Genomic DNA, 13,208 nt, shown 5'->3' with positions numbered 1-13,208 from the left:
CAATTTACAAAACATGTTCTGAAAAAGTTGAATTGCTATAAAAAATATAGTGCCACAACTTCTAAAGTAAAATTAATATGGTTAAGCACATTGCAAACAATTTGATGATAAGCTCTCACTTGGGGAGGGGCACTTTGGAGATATTCTACCCAGTAAACTGCTTTCTAACCAGTAAGCTGAATGTACATAAGATTCTCAGGTTTTTAAGAGTGGTGGCCTCTGAAGTCACTCAATTAATGACAAAACTATCTCATTTTATATATGCAATAGAGAATTGAGTTGCAGGAGATGACTTTTCTAAGGTTTACATATTTGTAGTGTGTAGAAGAACTCAAACTGGAACTCAAAACTCACATCTTCTAATGGTCAGTACAGTGTTCTTTCCACCAAATAGCACCGTTCTTTGAATAGCGCAAAGTTGCCTGGTTCTGCTAATTGTTATTGACTTTTAGAAATATAATTTAAATGATATAACATCACAATTATTTATCTGTCCCTCCTGTTTGAAATGCATCAAATTCTCCTTAATGTATTTAATTAGAAAAAAAGGCCAAAATCAATTTAAGAATATTAGAAAGAAGCATATTTCCAAAAGCAGAACCAAGGTAACTGCCAAATTACCTGATCTCAATAGACTACTAATTTGTAATGAATACAATTTGCATGTAAACAATCGATATGGAAAAGCATTTACATCTAGTTTTTCTTAACCCATACAGGTTATTATTTCTCTTTAACTGTTTTGAGTTTTATTTTTAATAAAACACTTAAAGCAAAAATAGAAACATGTCAATCACTGGGTTGGTGTGTTCAGGTAGAATAACTTCTGGATGAAAAATAGATTATTTCTGTTTGCTCTTAGAAATACTATAGCTCATGCCTCTCTGTCAATAGAAATGATTGCCTATAAATCTATAAAGCATCATCAAGAAGATAATTAAAGATACAAATGTCAGATGATTCTTGCCATTGACAGTATTGTCATTATGTAAAGTAAATCTTAAATCGAATAATGAAAGAAATGAATATTGAAAATCATCCCTGGCTCTTTTTTTTTGGGGGGGGGTTGGTTTTGATATTTTCCCAAAAAATAGCTGCATAAAAATCCCATCATGTATTTTTCTGTTTATTTTGATTCCACTAATTTGGACAGATTATAGTCTTAAATTAAAATCACATTTGCCATTATTTGCTCTCACATACAATACCCAGCATAGTGCCAAACAAATTATTTCTACATGGGAACTTGTTTTCATCCACATCATATTCACAACCCTGTTAGAATACTTTTTTTTCTTTAAAGGTCATTATTTTGCTACTTTTCCCATGGTGGGCTATGCCAGATTTTTGAAAGCAGTCTCTTTAACTTGCATACTTCCATGCTAACAAAATTTGTTAACTTGAATTTCATCGTTTAGAATGTATTTCCTGATACATGTTTTTGTTTGTTTTCTTAACTAGTGAAAAAGGCCATAGATTTTAAATCTAGAGGATTTAAATTGTTTCCAGGGAAAGACAACAGCAACAAGTTTTCTATCTGTGAGTGTACTTCTTTTTGTTACTTTCTCTAGTGCAAGAGTGAAGTCTGTGCTATCTGTGTTGTGTGTGTTTTGAACTGTATGTGTATTTCAATATAACTCTATTAATTGTTCTATAACATGCATGGCAAATACTAAATATGTGAATCACTGAAAATTTTAAAAAAAGAAATGTGAATTACATTTACTGAATTGGAGGAGGATGAGTCTGAGATGAGTCATTGCTATTTAAAAAGAAGTAAAATGTGACTTGAGCTCCCCTTCTGACAAGTCTGTAGTTTTATCATCAGGTTCTTGACTTAGGAATAGGTGTGTGGTGACCTTACTTAGAAAGGTATATTTTTGACTCCATTTCCATCTACACTTTTCAAGTTCTTAACTTAAGAATTATCTATTTCCAGAGAAACCTTTTAAATTAATGGACACTTTCCATGTAGGAAAAAAAGCGAAAAATCTTCATTTTTAGTTTATAAGTCATTTAAATAGGGTCAATTAATTTTCCTATAAAAATAATCAAATTCAATTCAGCAAATATACATTTGGTACCAACTATGTGTAAGGCATTGGCTAGGAACTGACAATACAAAGAAGTCAAAAAAAAAAAAAAGGAACTTATATTCTCCTGGGGTGGGGTTGGGGAGGGGAAGGGTAAGAATACACATGCAGATGTAAAAATAAATAGGTTATGAAAAGCAGCTTCAAGGTGAGGAACAGGGTGGAGAAAGAAAACTGAGCACAGGATGTGGAGAGTGTGGGTCAGAAAAGGTCTTATATAGGAGATGCTACTTGTACCAATAACTGAATTACTTTGGGACATTATGTATGTCCCAAAATTTCAGAAATAGGAGGGAACTTCTTCCAAGGGAAGACATTTTAAAACTAATTTTAGAAAAAAAATTATCCTCACAATATATGTATATATGTTAAAAAGAAAGTTTAAAAGATAATATTCAATTTAATATACAATGACAAAATGGAGTTTCATAACATTTATGAAATAGACAATGGAATTGTCACATATAACAATTGTTATTAATAGTTTATAACTCCTTTCCTCTTTCACCAGCCATGTCTTTTACTCATCATGGTCATTTTTATGCAATTTCAAAATCATTCTGTTAAATCATGTTGATAACTATGTAATTAGGACATTTCAAGATATGCAGTTAGGAAGTACTTTAGCTACATTCTTTTCTTGCATGTGTTGAAAAAGTTCTCACTAATTTTTCTAGCAACTGATTCCCTTCATACTGAAGCACATTTAGGATAAATATAGTGTCAAATCAATTAATTTTTAATTTACTTCAAATATTATTATGACAAAATTTTCTGACATTTCAGTTAGACTTGAAAATCTTAAACATGTAAAAACATTTGGAACAATTGATTGATGAGTGGCCGCTTTGATAGGAGTTAGATATAGTCAACTCAACAGAATTTAGTCACAATTAGGTTTTCCTATTATTGATTGGCATTAAAACAAATACATGAAAAATTGAACTGATGTGATTTTCAAGCAAAACTTAACACATTACTGTTACCATTATCATGCAATTAGTGTAGACTTTATTCTTTCATAAATGTACTATTTGATAGAGATAATTTCTAAATCCTAGTAAGCAATGAAATTTATGAATAGAAAATCTAATTAAATGCTTCTCTTATATAAACTCTGGTGATTACATGATATCTTTCAATACATTAATGTAGCCAGAATCCAAAGGCACAGAGTCAGATAACGGTATATTGTACATGAGGAGCAGCAAGTAGACCCTTCTAGGTAGATTTCAGAGTATGTGAAAAACAGTCATATGGGGAAAAAAAGTACTAGAAAGATAGAAAGGGGTCAAGTCATGGAGGGCTTTCATTGTCAAATGTCACATTTTACATTTGATACTAGACAGAATAGGAAGCCAATGGATTTACTGAGTTGAAAGATGACATCGTCAGACCTGTGCTTTCAGAAAGCACTTTGACAACTGAGTAGAAGATGGATTAGAGGAGAAAGAAACATGAGTAGGGGAAACCAACCAGAAAGCTACTGCAATAATCTAGTAATGAGGTGAAGAGGATTGATCCTAGGATCCTTTGAGATATCAGAAAACAAAAAGATTCAAAGTATGATGATATAAACAAAAAGAATCATCCATGTTTTCTAGTATAAGTATCTTATAATATCAAACAGCCACAGATTAAATGAGATTATTAATTATAACATGTTTTGTATTGTGGCTGGTGTTTAGAAAAAAATGGTACTTTTTCTTAACTTACAACACTGAGTGGAAAGGAAATTGTCATAAGAGTTGCTAAGGTACTCCAAAATTCTTTTAAAATACTGAAGACAAAGGATGACTTTCTAGGGTCAGGCAAGGTAAGGGATATATCTTAGTAAATTTAGATAATATAAAAACAAAAGTTATCAAAAAGAATTAAAATTTTATTAAAAAAAGAATACTGGATAATACTTTCAATGCATCATGAAGTATGTCTAGGTTACAAGACTATGTTTTCCCCCTCTGCTCCCATCTTCCCCCCATGCATACCTATTTCAGTCATTCACCACATATATCTTCTAGGTGTTAATCATTATCTATGCAGTTTTGGGGACACACACAAATATGAACACATATATTTATATATAGATATGCACACATGTGTATGTATACACACATATGCATACATACACATATATCTAGATACACAGATAGATAAATAGATGTCTCCTGCCTTCAAGAGGCTTATAATCTACTTAGGGAGAGAATGACAGTAAGACAAAACACAAAAGAATTATTCAACAATATAAGATTATTTCAACAAATCACTTGAAATTGCTTACTAACAAAGTTCTAAATACACTTTAAATCATAGTGCTGTAAGAATTGAGAAGTAGATTAGAAAGCACTTCATTACTCTGGTAAATATTTATGGAAGAAGTGGCACTTGAACTTGGCTTTGCCTGATATGTAGAGTAATATAGCATGTGGGCAGAAAATATGAAGAACATTATGTCAAGTGGGTAAGGGAAAATGAATAAAGGTCAGGTTGAATGAGGCATATGCAAGAAAAAAGCAAAAATGAATTTATCTACCTAGAGTGAACCAGAACATTTTGGAAATTAGAAAGAATAATCTTTAATGGCCTATGTTCAAATCCTACTTTAGACAAATATTATCTGTATGACCCTAAACAAGTCACTTGGGTTATCAGACTCAATTTCCTCATTTATTTTAAAAAAAAAAAGTAGCACTAAATGGCCTCTAAAGTTCTTTCCATTTTTAAATATATAAGTCTATGATCATATAAGACAAAATTATGGTAGACCTTGAAAGAAAAAATGAGGAAATATAACTTAATAAATAGGGAGTAGTCATAGTGAAATTTCAGTAGTGTGTTGAACTTGAATCAGAAGTACTAACTTCCCATCCTGCCTCTGCCACTCACTATCTATGTGATATTGGGCAGACATTTCAATTTTCTGGGCTTCATTTTCCTCACCTACAATAACCAACAAGGAATCTTTGAGCTCTTAGATTCTGTGATTCTCAAATTCTAAACTGGGGGTTTTGGAAAGTTTTGAGAGAAAAGAACAAGATGATGGCAGGGTTTCAGAAAGGTTAGTGTTAAAGTAGAGGTTCTTACCCTGAGGTCTGTTTTGTTTTCATTTCTTTTCTTTTTACATTCTGATAGCTATATTTCAATCTGATTGGGTTCCTTGCTAGCCATCTGTATTTTATTTCTATTATAATGCTTGTTAACATTTTTATGCATTTAATAACATTCTGAGAAGGCATCCATAAGACTGCCAAAAGGACCCATGACCCAGGAAAGGTTAAGAACCTCAATCTTAGAGGAAGATCATATATTAGAGTGTCAGAATCTCAGAACCATAAAAACAAGAAAGGAAGGAAAGATAGAAGGATGGAAGGAAAGAAGGAAGGAGAAGAGAAAAGAAAGAGAGGGAAAGAGAGGAAGAAATACAAAAGGAAGATAGATGGACAGACAGACAGAGCATTTATTAAATACTCGGTGCCAGATACTTGTAATAATAATTTCAGTTTCAGATATGTTGAAATTTGAAATGATGGAGGAACACCCAGTGGTAATATTCAATAGGCAGTTTGGGGCTATGCAAAGAGGGATGAAGACAGTGATTTTGGGGAAGTACATTAGCATAGAGATGATCATTCAATTTAAGAAAATGAATGACCTTTCTGTGAGATAAAGAGTAGAAGGTCAAGAACTGAGTCTTGTGGAGTAATCACAGTGTGGGAAGAGGTAATAAAAGAAAGCTAATATCAATGAAAACAACAATAATGGAAAGAACAGATGAGTTAGCAAATGAGTTAGCAAATACAGCAGTGCTGAACTCAACATATAGGTCAAGAAATATAACAGAGAAAAATACATTAGATTTGACAATAAGATTGTCATTGAGATACCTGAAATAATAGTTTCAAACAGTAGTAGTGATAGAATCAGGATTGTAGCTAGCCTAGAAGGGAGAATTAATTAAGGTCATGTTGTTCAATGGGGCATTAGTACATACTAGAAACAAGGTAAAATATTGAGATGGGGTGCATTTTCAGACATAGAAATTCTATCATTCATTTACTATGCATTTAGAAATATCTGTCATGTGCCAGGAATCATGCTAGACACTGAGTACACAAAAACACAAATGAGGCAGTCCCTATCCTCAAATGAGATAGCATTGTACTGGAGGAATGTGCTTTGTTCACATATAAGTAAATACAAGCTCTATACAGAATAAATACAAAGCAATTAGATTCAGGGGATTCTAACAATTAAGAAAGCAGAAAAGTCCTTTTGAAGTAAGTGAGCTTTGAAGGGAGCTAAAGGTTCCAGAAAGAAGAGACGAGGAGAGAAAATGTTCAAAGTATGAGAAAAATCTATGCCAAGACATTAAAGTGTGAGAAGGAATATCATTTATGAGTAAAAACAAGTAGGCAAGTTTGGCTGGAAGGCGGGGCAATGATATAAAAACAGAATATAAAGATAGATTGGAGTCAAACAGGGAAAACAGTTTTTAAACATGGTAGTTTGTATTTATTTCTAAAGGAATTTAATACCACTAAAACTTTTTGAGCAAGGAAATGATATCTTCAGACTTGTGCTTTAAGAATAATGAGTGGACAGCTATGTAAGGGGTAGATGGGAGAAAGGAGATACTTGAAGTAGGGGAAACAATTAGGAGTCTTTCAATTTTCTAAGCAAGAGGTGGATGAGGTCCTGTACTAGGGTAATTATGGTTAGTGTGGAGAGAAAAATATGATGAGAGAGATACTGTGGTGGGAGAATAAACAAGATTTGGGAATGGATTGAATATTCAACAAATAAGTAATAGTAAAGATCAAAAAATGGCACCTATAGGGGTTATCAACCTGGGTGACTGGAAGGATGGCTGTGTTCTTTACAGAAATAGTGAAGGTAGGGGGAAAGTGGGTTTTAGATGAAAGATAACTTATATTTTAGACATGTTCAACTTGAGATATCTATGGGACATTGAGATAGAAATGTATGGCAGGCCATTGAAAATGTGGGACTCAATCTAAAGCAATAAATGAGGATAGATTTTAGAATCATATGACTAATCATCAGCAGAGTGAGAGAAAGATAAGGAAAGGGTATAACACGCAGTCCTAGGGTATTTCAGGATGATGATCTTTGAAAGGATGCAGAAAAGCATGACTTGTTCAGTCAGAAGGGGAAATAAATGTCCTGAAAATTCAGGGAAGAACCAATACTCCAAAAGAGGTGCTAGTCAGCCATGTTAAATGCTAAAGACAAGTCAAGAAGAGACAATTTGAGAAAAGCTCTCTGCATTTATTAATATGAGAACAGTTATGACCTTGTAGAGAGCAGTTCTCAACCAAATGGGGGCAGAATCCAGATTATGTGGGGTTGAGAAGTATATGGAAGAGGAGAAAGCAGAAACAGTGGAGGTAGAGAGCTATTTTATTCCTAGGAAATAAATTTGGTTAGGAAACCCTAGCTCTTTTCAAGACTCAACTCACTTTTCAACTAATTAAAGACCCTAAAGGGACAGTAGAGTCAATTAAGGGTAAGTTAAGGATGAGACAGGAGAGCATGGAGCAGGAAGGTTTTGTAATGTCTAGGAAAGTTTTAATTTGCAAAATAAAGAGGATGACTGAAAAGGCAAGTTCTTGAAAAAGATAGAGATCATGGACTTCTGGGACACAAATTGTATTGCCATTGGCAAAGGCAAGGGATGCTTAATTTTATAAGGCCACAATAAAGGAATAGAAAAGAAGAAATGACTGCAAGATGATTCAAAGTATAGAACTGGGAAAAAGATCTGTTTGCTCATTATTTTTTGGCGAGGAAGCATGAGGCAAGTTCTCTACTAAGAAGGAGGTAGAAGTGGTGGTAGGGATGATTTGAGAAGAGAAGAGGTGCTATGTATCATATTACATGAAGTGAATCAAGGAATGTAAAAGGATTGGCAGCAGTGAATACCCAGTTGGGATTAGATAAAATAACTTTGTAGTAGACTCAGTCATCATAGTTGTATGATTCACTCCAACAATGAATAGTATTCACAGGGAACCAACTGGTCAGTTCCAGTTAGTCAATGCTGCTCCTTCCTTCCTTCCTTCCTTCCTTCCTTGCTTCTTTCCTACTCTCCTTCCTTCTTTCCTTTTTCCTTCCTTCCTCCCTTCCCTCTTTCCCCACTCTCCCTTCTTCCCTTCATTAACATAGGGAATCATACCCTTACCTCTGGGTGCTCTGCCTAAAGGAATATAAATTTTGATTGTTGAAACCTTTCAAGATGTATTGGGGATTATGGGCTAGATTTTTTTTTCTCTTCCCTACCTGTTTATACTATCATTTTAAAAAATGTGATGATTAACTTTTTTTACCCCATGTAGTTTCATTTATGATTTCTTGAAATACAGCATTGGAAAACCAGGCTTTGATAAAAACTCATTGGGATTCAAATGAAGCTATTTGAGCATGACTTAAACGCAAATCACTCTGACTTTCACTGATTGGCCAACAATAGGTCCCAGCCCAAGCCTCACTTGTTCTTTGCTTTGGCTTTAATGGCTCAGAGTGAGTGGAAACAGCAATTGTTTCTGTTTTGGCAATAAACCCTTCCAGATTAATTTTTTTTTTGACTAGGTAAAAGAGGCCATTTTTTTGTTTCATTTCTTAGCTACCTTTAATCACTGAATGGATGTTGCTTCAGACAAACTGAATCCTGGGAAAGACCTTAGCTTAAAAAGACCAAGGTCTCCTACTTCATCTCTAGTCATCCACATTTACATCTTGCCACTAGACCTAGATGGCTCTGGAGGAGAGAATGAGGCTAGTGACTTTGCACAGCCCTGCCTCACTTAAATCTAATCACTTGCCAGTCAAGACATCACCTTCCTGATGTCATTTGTCCTCTTCAAGAACAAAGGAAACCACCAACCCTGTTCAGTAGCACTAGAGAACTTAAGGCATGTACTGGAGAATTGGGGGCATGGAAAAGAATGAGCTTTGAGAAATTGACAGGGCAAGTTAGAAGTAAAAGGAAGCATCATTCTACAGAGTCAAAATTTTTTAAAATGGAAAGTGGTGATCAATAGAAAGGTGATGGCTTAGAAAAACAAGGAAGTCTGGAGGGCCTGGAGGTTGTACAAAGGCTAAGGATACATACCTTTAGGAGGGGTAAGATAGAGAGAGAATTGGAAGGAAAGGAAGTTTGGCCAATTAGAGGGATTTCAGAGTTATGGATTGTGAAGGTGAGCACTTGTGGGTGATGAGGTCTCTGTGTATAGATGAGCCAAAGATAATATAGATCAGAGGAGTTATGAAGTAAAGATCATTGAGGGAATATCAACAAGTAAATTTAAGTCCGTAAGTTCAAGAATAAGTATGGATTGGGGTGGAAAGGAAGATCATAAGACAGGCAATGAACTCCTTGAGAAAAGCCAAGTATTGACCTGGGGTTTAGCAGATAATGTCTATTGGGGGGGAGGGAGAAAGAGAGAGGGAGAGAGAGAGAGAGAGAGAGAGAGAGAGAGAGAGAGAGAGAGAGAGAGAGAGAGAGAGAGATTATGAGTGTTGGGAGGTGGTGATGAGTAAGAGTATATCCAGTACTGTAGAGGGTGTTCAGAGATACAGTGTTTTTTAGGGATACTTAGCTATACATTATTGCTAGAAGCTAGAAGGACTGTGAGAAGAAAAGATCTAATATTAAGGACAATTCAAAAAAATAGAATAAGCTTACAGAGAGCACAATGGAAAGGTAAGGGAGTACAGGGTAGGGCTTTAGGAAGAGTAAGGCTGAAATGCATGGGTATGAAGAAAAAGTGAGTTACAGTCAGGGGAGAGAACTCCCACATAGGCAACCTATGGCTGAAATTCAGAGCTGGAAGGGGCAATAGAGATCATACTCCTTGATTTCTTTGGTTTGTTTTTTGTTTGTTTTTCTACAGGTAAGGAAATTGAAACCCAGAGATGTTTGATGCCTTTTCTCAAAATCATACAGTTACCTAGTGGCAAAGGCCAGAATAGACTACATGTAATATGGCTCCAAACCCAGGGATCTTTCTACTATTCTATACCATCTCTGTGATCTCTTGTGCTCTGCATTTCCACCTTTACCTCATAATTCATGTAATTCTCATGTTAATTTGAATCATTGCTTTATCACTTACATTGACAAATCAGATGATTTGCTTTGGTGCTATACTGAATAAAATAAATCATAAGAACTTAAATGCTGTACTTTATGCTCATTATTATCTTGTGCAGCTTACCTCGCAATGATAAAGGTAGTGTAGCTCATTTTAAAGTTTCAAACAAGGTGGTGATGACATTCCTCTTTGTTGCCACTGTTAAATGCAAACTGAATTTGTACTTGAAAAAGACGGTTCAAGTGATTTTTCCATTTGGTAAAGATTTTACAAAGTATAATCTGCTCACATGGCCATCTGTACCATGATTCAATTGGCCTTATCAAAATAGAAACAATTTAGAAAACATAAACTAAGATTCTTTTTTTCTTTTTGCTTTATTGGTTATCACTAGGAAAAACGTAATTGTGTAAGCTATAATAATGAAATCTAATGAATAGATTCAATTCATATTGTATTGCCTTGTTCTAATAAAGTATAGAAGTAGTTCCCCCCTATGAATTTCTAAACTGTTGTCTCTCTTGATTTCCTAATCTTGTACGTTTTCTTTTGTTTCCTCTTTCTGTTTTGCAGTAAATGAGGGAGGTATTAAAACAGCATCGAACTTATGCCCAGATCCTGGAGAGCCAGAAAATGGAAAGAGAATAGGCTCAGATTTCAGGTAATACTGGAAACTACTGACTGAATTCTTTCTTCCTCTTTAGAAATCAGGTTTAGACATTTTTTTCCTAGTAAAAAGAACTGATGTCCTTCCTGTCAAATCAAGAACTGATGTCCTCTCAAGTCTAGGGTTTGGAACATGGAAAATTCTCATGTGGTGGGGTTTTCCATCAAATTGTTTTGCTCGTAATTTCTATTGCTCTCTAACTTTCATTTACTTTCATATGTAACAGGATTTCCCTCATAAAGTTGAAAAGGTTGTATTTTTAACTGTTTTTTCCTTAAAACCTCTATTGTTGTGTTTGTATTTTTCCTGCATTAACCTCAATACTACAGCTAGCTAGCTCCCTATTAATGTTTGAGTAGTGAGCATTTCCCTTATTTTCATTTTTAGTCTTTAAGCAAATCACTCCAGTGGCTGAATGGAGGATATATTGAAGTGGGGAGGGACTTGAGGAAGGCAGACCTACCTGCAGACTGTTGGAATGATCAAGGTGTGAGGTGATGAGAGCCTGCAACAGATATGACAATTTCAGAGGAAAAGAGGAGCATATCTGAGAGATTCTGAAAAGGCGAAAGCAATAGGCCTTGGTAACAGTATGGATATGAAGGATATGGAGAGTTAGTGAGGAATTGAGGTTGAATTCTAGGCTGCAAGCCTAAAGGACTGGGGGAATGGTATTGCCCTCTACAATGATAGGAAGGGAGAGCTTTGGGGGAAAGATAATGAATTATATTTTGGACACATTGAGTTTAAGATATTTATTGGAAATATATTTTGAGATTTCTGAGAGACAGTTGGAGATGAAAGATTAGAGATTTGGGGGTAGGATAAGTAGATTTAAGAATCATCATCATAAAGACGGTAATTAAATCTATTGATGAGATCAGTAAGTGAAGTAGAATAGAGAGAAGAGAAAAGGGCACAGGATAGAACCCTGTGGGACATCTGTGGTTAGATAAAGTAATCTGGAAGAGGACTCAGCAAAGGAGACATAAAAGGTGTGGTCAGATAGGTAGGAAGAGAAGAGAAGAGAAGAGAAGAGAAGAGAAGAGAAGAGAAGAGAAGAGAAGAGAAGAGAAGAGAAGAGAAGAGAAGAGAAGAGAAGAGAAGAGAAGAGAAGAGAAGGAAGAGAAGAGAAGGGAAGAGAGAGAGAGAGAGAGAGAGAGAGAGAGAGAGAGAGAGAGAGAGAGAGAGAGAGAGAGAGAGAGAGACTTCAAGAGAAGAAAATGTCAAGGAGGAGCGATCAGCAGTGTCAGAGCCTCTAGAGAGGTCAAGGAGAATGAGAACTGAGAAAAGGCCATTGTATTTGGCCTAAGAGATGATCTCTAACTTTGGAGAGAACCATTTTGTTGCAATGAAAAGGTTAGAAGCTAGACTGTAAGATTGAGATGAGGGAAACTGGAAGCACCTACTATAGATGGACTTGTCTAAGAGTTTAGAATAAATAAAGAAAGAGAGTTATAAGGGATGGAATGATCAAGTGAGGGTTTTTTTTCAGGATGGGGATGGCATTATCATGTTTATAGGCAATAGGAAATTAACCAGTAGACAGGGAGAGATTGAAAATTAGTGAAAGAATAGGGACAACAGGTAAGTCAATGTGTTGAAGATGGGCAGGAAGGGGATTACTTGAACAAGTACATAAGAAGTAAGGCCACTCCATCATGTGAGACAGAGGTGAAGGAAGAGAAAGTGGCAGAAGACATCTGAATGTGACAGGAGGTGAAGAAGAGGGGAAAAGAAGGAGTTCATAGTGATTGGCCTCAATTTTTTCCTGTAAAATATGAGTCAAGGTTCTCAGCTGAAAGAATTGGGGGGAAAGAGGAATCATGGGAGGTTTGATGAGGGATAAAAAGATTGGAAGAGATATTAAGGAGAGTGGGTTGATAAGGGATATTAGTAGGATTGCCTAGCAGCAGTTAGGGCTCAGATGAGGTTCTGTAACATAAATTTTAAATAATAATCTTGGAAGTTTCTTAGAGAATAGGAGGCAGGGAAGTGGCCTAGAATTAGCGTACACACAGTTAAAGATCCTTATTCTTATGTCAAGTACTTACCTGTGTTAAGCTACTCAGTATTCTTTCTTATAGTTAGAATGAATTAGAAATATGCAGCACCTTCCTCAGAGTAGTAACTGTCATTTATAGGGCACATAAACATTTCCAAAGCTCTTATGGGTCTTACAACAGGTCTGCATGATGGGCAGTTAAGTTATTTTTAGCCTTATTTTATAGAAGAAGAAACAGAGGTCCAGGGAACATAAGGATCTCACAAATTATTTGTCAGAGTACTGACAAAACTTCCTCACTTGAAATCAGGTACACCATTGAGTAAAGT

At 35.3% G+C, this 13,208-nt stretch overlaps 1 long non-coding RNA gene across 1 annotated transcript in view; it reads left to right on the top strand.

Annotated features, from left to right (window-relative positions):
• The first annotated feature begins 10,787 nt into the window (after positions 1–10,787).
• Positions 10,788–13,208, top strand: part of LOC144457026 (uncharacterized) — a 128,623-nt gene continuing 126,202 nt past the window's right edge. Inside the window, exon 1 of the long non-coding RNA XR_013486309.1 lies at positions 10,788–10,868. This is a non-coding gene — a long non-coding RNA (uncharacterized LOC144457026). The remainder of the gene's footprint in view (positions 10,869–13,208) is intronic.

The sequence above is a fragment of the Phascolarctos cinereus genome, unplaced genomic scaffold (genome assembly GCF_003287225.1).
Source record: "Phascolarctos cinereus isolate Bilbo 61053 unplaced genomic scaffold, phaCin_HiC Scaffold_4;HRSCAF=312, whole genome shotgun sequence".
NCBI lineage: Eukaryota > Metazoa > Chordata > Mammalia > Diprotodontia > Phascolarctidae > Phascolarctos > Phascolarctos cinereus.
Note: the sequence above shows the minus strand (reverse complement) of the source record. Positions and strands in the feature narration are given on the sequence as shown.